This window comes from Macrobrachium nipponense, chromosome 4 (assembly GCF_015104395.2).
Source record: "Macrobrachium nipponense isolate FS-2020 chromosome 4, ASM1510439v2, whole genome shotgun sequence".
Taxonomy (NCBI): Eukaryota; Metazoa; Arthropoda; class Malacostraca; order Decapoda; family Palaemonidae; genus Macrobrachium; species Macrobrachium nipponense.
This window is the reverse complement of record NC_061100.1, coordinates 10,387,844-10,395,544: the sequence shown is the minus strand read 5'-3', so window position 1 is coordinate 10,395,544 and position 7,701 is coordinate 10,387,844.

Below are 7,701 nucleotides of genomic sequence, written 5' to 3'. Positions count from 1 at the left end.
CAGGAGAATCCTACCGCTCAGGACAATCCTACCGGCAGGACAACCTACGGTCGGACAATCCTACTGGCAGGACAATCCTACTGGCAGGACAATCCTACTGGCCAGACAATCCTACCGGTCGGACAATCCTACCAGCCGGACAATCCTACAGGCTGGAGAATTCTACTAGCCAGACAATCCTACTGGCAGGACAATCCTACCTGACAATCCTACCAGCCGGATAATCCTACAGGCTGGACAATTCTACAAGCCGGACAATCCTACAAGTTGGACAAGCATACTAGCTGGACAATCTTACTAGCCAGACAATCCTCCTGGCAGGACAATTCTACTGGCTGGACAATCCTACCGGCAGGACAATCCTACCGGTCGGACAATCCTACTGGCAGGACAATCCTACTGGCAGGACAATCCTACTGGCTGGACAATCCTACTGGCTGGACAATCCTACTGGCAGGACAATCCTACTGGCAGGACAATCCTACCGGCAGGACAATCCTACCGGTCGGACAATCCTACTGGCAGGACAATCCTACTGGCAGGACAATCCTACTGGCCAGACAATCCTACCGGTCGGACAATCCTACCAGCCGGACAATCCTACAGGCTGGAGAATTCTACTAGCCAGACAATCCTACTGGCAGGACAATCCTACCTGACAATCCTACCAGCCGGATAATCCTACAGGCTGGATAATTCTACCAGCCGGACAATCCTACAAGTTGGACAATCATACTAGCTGGACAATCTTACTAGCCAGACAATCCTCCTGGCAGGACAATTCTACTGGCTGGAGAATCCTACCGGCAGGACAATCCTACCGGTCGGACAATCCTACTGGCAGGACAATCCTACTGGCAGGACAATCCTACCGGTCGGACAATCCTACCAGCCGGACAATCCTACAGGCTGGACAATTCTACCAGCCGGACAATCCTACAAGTTGGAAAATCATACTAGCTGGACAATCCTACTAGCCAGACAATCCTCCTTGCAGGACAATCCTACTGGCTGGACAATCCTACCGGCAGGACAATCCTCCCGGTCGGACAATCCTACTGGCATGACAATCCTACTGGCAGGACAATCCTACCGGTCGGACAATCCTACCAGCCGGACAATCCTACAGGCTGGATAATTCTACCAGCCGGACAATCCTACAAGTTGGACAATGATACTAGCTGGACAATCCTACTAGCCAGACAATCCTCCTGGCAGGACAATCCTACCGGTCAGACAAGCCTACTGGCAGGACAATCCTACTGGCTGGACAATCCTACCAGCCGGACAATCCTACCGGCTGGACAATCCTACCAGCCGGACAATCCTACCGGCCGGACAATCCTACCGGCCGGACAATCCTAGCGGCCGGATAATCCTAATGGCAGGACAATCCTACCAGCAGGATAATCCTACTAGCTGGACAATCCTACCAGCCGGACAATCCTACCAGCCAGACAATCCTACCGGCTGGACAATCCTACTAGCCAGACAATCCTACTGGCAGGACAATCCTACCAGCAGGACAATCCTACCGGCTGGACAATCCTACTGGACAATCCTACCAGCCGGACAATCCTACTGGACAATCCTACCAGCTGGACAATCCTACCGGCTGGACAATCCTACCAGCCGGACAATCCCTACAAGCTGGACAATCCTACCTGGACAATCCTACCCAAAGCCAGACAATCCTACTGCTGGACAATCCTACTGGACCAATCCTACCAGCCGGACAATCCTACTGGACAATCCTACCTGGACAACCTAACCGGCCGGACAATCCTACTGGACATCCCTAACCAGCCGGACAATCCTACTGGCTGGACAATCCTACCAGCCGGACAATCCTACTGGCTGGACAATCCTACCAGCCGGACAATCCTACAGGCTGGACAATCCTACCGGCCGGACAATCCTACCGGCCGGACAATCCTACCGGCCGGATAATCCTAATGGCAGGACAATCCTACCAGCAGGATAATCCTACTAGCCGGACAATCCTACCAGCCGGACAATCCTACCGGCTGGACAATCCTACCAGCCGGACATTCCTACAAGTTGGACAATCATACTAGCTGGACAATCCTACTAGCCAGACAATCCTCCTGGCAGGACATCCTACTACCGTCGACAAGCCTACTGCAGGACAATCCTACCTGCTGGACAATCCTACCCACCGACATCCTACCGGCTGACAATTCCTACCAGCCGTACAATCCTGACCAGGCCGGACCATCCTCCCGGCCGGACAATCCTAGCGGCCGGATAATCCTAATTGGCAGGACAATCCTACCAGGGCAGGATAACTCCTACTAGCTGGACAATCCTACCAGCCGGACAATCCTACCAGCCAGACAATCCTACCGGCTGGACAATCCTACTAGCCAGACAATCCTACTGGCAGGACAATCCTACCAGCAGGACAATCCTACCGGCTGACAAATCCTACTGGACAATCTACCAGCCGGACAATCCTACTGGACAATCCTACCAGCTGGACAATCCTACCGGCTGGACAATCCTACCAGCCGGACAATCCTACAGGCTGGACAATCCTACTGGACAATCCTACCAGCCATACAAATCCTACTGGCTGGACAATCCTACTGGACAATCCCTACAGCCGGACAATCCTACTGACAAATCCTAACCAGCCGGACAATACCTACCCGGCTGGACAATCTGCTGGACATCCTACCAGCCGCACAATCCTACTGGACAATCCTAACAGCCGGACAATCCTACTGGCTGGACAGTCCTACTGGCTGGACAATCCTAACCAGCCGGCAATCCTACAGGCTGACAATCTACCGGCCGGACAATCCCTAACGGCCTGATAATCCTAATGGCAGGACAATCCTACCAGCAGGATCATTCTACTAGCCGGACAATCCTACCAGCCGGACAATCCTACCGGCTGGACAATCCTAACCAGCCGACATTCCTACAGTTGGACAATCATAACTAGCTGACAATCCTACTAGGCCAGACAATCCTCCTGGCAGGACAATCCTACTGGCTGGACAATCCTACCGGCAGGACAATCCTACCAGCTACACAATCCTACCAGTAGGACAATCCTACCAGTAGGAAACAATCCTACCAGTAGACAATCCTACCAGTAGACAATCCTACTAGCCACAATCCTACTGGCAGGACAATCCTACCAGCAGGACAATCCTACCGGCTGGACAATCCTACCAGCCGGACAATCCTACTGGACAATCCTACCAGCCGGACAATCCTACCGGCTGGACAATCCTACCAGCCGGCACAATCCTACTGCAGACAATCTTACTGCTGGACAATCCTACCAGCTGGACAATCCTGCTGGCAGGACAATCCGACTGGCAGGACAATCCAACTGGCATGGACATCCTACTGCAGGACAATCCTACTGGCTGGACAATCCTACTGGCAGGACAATCCTACTGGCTGGACAATCCTACTGGCAGGACAATCCTACTGGCTGGACAATCCTACTGGCTGGACAATCCACCTGGCTGGACAATCCTACTGGCAGGACAATCCTACTGGTTGGACAATCCACCTGGCTGGACAATCCTACTGGCTGGACAATCCTAACTGGCTGGACAATCCTATTGGCTGCATAATCCTAACCTACTCCACAAAATTGACAATTTGTCCAAAATTGCATTTTTCCTAACTATACAGAAACCTGAGGTCCTTTTTACAATAGGAAGGTACTAGCGGCAGCTGGATAGGTCGTAAGCTTTCGAACAAGGGGTTTCGGTAGTTAACTGCTTGTCCGACAGGCGCGCGCGACTGGGAGGTAAACAAATCACTTTTGCTTTTGGCCCAAGCAAAAACTGCAGAGTGAGGGGTGGCATGAGGTGGGACTATGTGTAAAGGACCTGCAAGGGTTTTGTATAGTTAGGAAAAATGCAATTTTGGACAAATTGTCATTTGTTCCGACACGGCATACAAACTTCGGTCTTTTACAATAGGAAGACTCACTTCTTGGTGGGAGGAATCTGAGTCTTTTGTGAACAGACTGGTGTTCGCCCAACCTTGGAATGCCTCCCTGGTCGTAAGAGCGAGGAGGGATCCAAGCCTCTGTCCGATTGATCGGGGTGTGCACCGCAGGATCAATGGTCAGACCTCTGGACCAAGTACTAAGAGAGAGGCCAAGCGTATCTCTTCGTACCAGCAAACAAGAACAAGTTCCTATTTGCAAGAGGCAACATAAAGTTATGGTTTGTCTCTTGTTGGCATCCACTTCCCCCCCCCCTTGTAGGAGGAAGTTGGTGGATATTCGCTCCCATCCCTAGTGAAAGGATAGGAAAATGGGGCTCTGTCGAGTAGCTCACCGGCATCTCGTCCTTATCCAGCAAGGTGATGACCGTATCCCTTCTCCACAGGTAGAGGGGGAGAAAAAGATAGGAAGAGAAGCCAGTCACTCTCTCATTCACTTATCTATTCTTACAGTCACACCAGGACTCGATGCTGTTCAGCCTGCTAGGTCTGGGTTAGCTACACAACGTGTTGAGCAGCCACCACGGGTCCCAAGGAAAACGATCCAAGGACCTGTGGGCAATATCCAAAAGGTAAAAGGAGGTGCCAGTGGTCTGGTTGTACCAGACCCCTGCCTTCAGTACCTGCGCCACGGAGAAGTTCTTGTGTAACTCGAGGGAGTGTACTTCTAGGTCATCTTGGTGCTGACGAAGAGTCTTCAACATCAGCCTGGGATGTCGAGTTTCTTCAGAAAGCGCGGTCGCGCTTTCACAGGACAAAGCAGCATCTCCTTCGCATCGAAGGCGGTGAAGTCCATTAGGGAGGGGATTGTGAAGGACTCTAACCGATCGTCAGGAAACCGAGGGTCTGAGTCTTCGCTACGAAGTCGGTACGAATCGAGCGTCACGAATCCCCATCCCCTGGATGCTTGACTTCGCAGGAAAAGTCATGCAATTACCTCAGAGGAAAAGAAGGGAATGGTCGTATGACCTATCCCTCTTCTCGACTTCGGTGATGTCCTGTACCCATACTGGTCTATCCGTCTGCAGCGAAGTGTCTCACATTCTCCTATCCCCATGCAGTGAAGTTCTTCTCGGTAGTGGATAGGACACCGACACTCAATGGTGGGTGTCGATGGTATGGGTACTGTGACAAGCTATTAAAACGAAGTAATGATTGCTTTGTAACAACAGAACTAAGTCAACAGCGTAGTTCGTAACTGACTCGGGAGCTCTGACAGCTGCCGACTGACTGCGTTTGGAAGGAGGCAAGTTGTCCAAGCATCCGAGCAAGTCACGTGACCTTCGCCTTAAAAGGGTTATGCCAAGAGACTAAACAAATAATTTGTTCGTCACCGATGCCAGAAGGCGAGGTGATGATTCTCTTAAGGCATGTGCCCAACAGGCGAAAGTCAATTGCCTTCTAGAGACCGAGGTCCCTCATGCAAGATATCTCATAGTATAGTTGATTCTCAGCTAAGGAGAAACAACACTATGTGTCGTTGAAGACGAAGGTGTACAGAAAAAGCAACCTACGTCTTCACAGCTGAACCGAGAGAAGGATTCTCAAGATTCTGAACCTGTGCTACAAAGACTGAGAACGCTAACCGCTATTCATTGCTGTCCGGTGAGGATCGTAGTTGCAATAAAAGCGGAGCGCTTTTCAGTAATGAAGAGACAGGGAATACTGCCTGAAGAACTGCTTCTCATGGGCTGAACATTTGGAAGTAGAGCTGTCAGGTCGGAGAGTAGGCGATGTCTTCTGACACATCTGTTAATTCGGGGCGAGCAATGAATAATTGCACACCTACGAATACGAGATATTTTGAAGACAAACTCAGATGTCTGCAAAAATCATTCGCATTATCGCGGTGCGATGCAGCGGGAGACTAGTACAGACTTCTGTTACCGTGCGGTAAACAGAAAGATGAAAGAGTCCAAGAGATATCTCTGTTGAAAATTCTCGCAATGTCGAAGGCGATGAAATCGAGCGTCACAGCAGTAGATGGTCCTTCATTATTGCGAGAATCCCCGTTAATCAGAGACCTAAGTCCATGATTGTTGGGCAGAGATACGGTTCGGTAGTCAATCAAACCAGGGGAGAGAGAGACGTAACCGACCGTGCATCTCCGAGACCTAGCTGATACTGAGCTGCTATCAGGCAGTTCAATACGCAGTAGCTCTCGGTGACTCGTCATCCTGAGTTGCCAGGTAATCCATTATTCCACGAGGAATGCGTTCGGCTAGAACCATCGAGCATAAAGAATACGCTCGAGCAATTATATTTAAACGAAACGGATTTCGGTAAATACAAAAGCTGATTTGGTGTTGTCATGACAATACCAAGTATCTAAAATCGAAACTGATAACTGCTGGGAGGTTGCAGGCAACCCCGAGTTGCAGTTCAATTAAGATACAATTCGTCTCGGTCACAAACTGTTAAAAGAATCATGTCGCGAGGGTAATATACGTAGTATATTTGTAGGTTCTGTACCACGACCTCCATCCTAAATTCTTTCCTCTCGAGGAATGAGAATAAGGATTGGAGATCGACCGCCTTCGTTCTCTAGTCAAGAGAGTGAAGGAGAAGTCTTTCCCAAAGGAAAGCTTCAATGGTGAACAGAATACCGAAGACGATAGTTCAAGCCAAACTGGAAGTTCTCGTCTGTTCTTCTCTATTCCAGGTTAATCGCCTACTGTGAGATACTCTTCTTTCAGCAGCAGTCTTCTTCCAAATGCTAGAAATTACAGGAATTCGAACATAAGCGAGGTTCCCGATTATCGTATACAATTATCGGGGATTCTCGCTCACTTTGGACCGTGGTCTCGCCTAAGTGTTTGGAGATCGTAAAAAACTCGAACACTCTGAGTGCGCTAGAAATTCCGTAGAATTCTAAGCACTCTGCGAAACCCCCCACCGAATTCGTCAAACGATATCGGCTGGTGGACCTCTCGATTCCCGTAGAAATCGAGAAAGGGGCAGGATCCCTCCTCAACGACCGGGGCTTACGTCAGGTAGGACCGAAGGTCCCCCGGTAGCGCAGCCCCTAACGTGGGATCTTACAGAGAAATCTCTGTAGGATCCCTCCCCTTTCCCTCGTAGCCGTAAGGAGAGAGGGAATGGGGGAGGAATTGGATACTGGCTCGCCTTCCCAGCGGAACTAGCAGTTGGAGAAGAAAAAGGAGCAGCCATCGCCTTACGGCGATGGCCTCTCAGAGCCTGGGAAAACGTATCGTCAGGAGAAAACATTTCCCGAGGAGGGTTACGAACTCATACTGTAGGTAAGGGTCTGCCGCCACTGTGAACGTCGTCTGGGTGGGGCTGATCGACACCTGACAGGAGAGAGCCGATACCGTCCTCCGACTCATTCCAGTCCTCGTCGAGGTCGAAACCTCTCAGGAGGACCGAAGGGGTATTCAATACGGTGTCCGAAGACACGTAGAAACGCCTCTGTCGCAGTAGAGGAGGTGAAGTAGCTTGTTCGACCGGCCAGAACTGAGAGAGCCTTCTTGTCCGGAGACGAGAGACTACCTGTTTCAACACAGTCAGCAAGCTCCGATCGCGGCAGACCCACCGTCGATTTGGGTTCCCTCTCGGGCCCCAAAACGACTCGAGCCGAGACGTGGCTCTGCTGGTGGGAGCGGCGATCCTTCCCGAGGTCGTTGTACTGACGAATCAGCGCCATAACCTCGGCAAAGTTCCTCTGGATCTCGGAAGTCACAG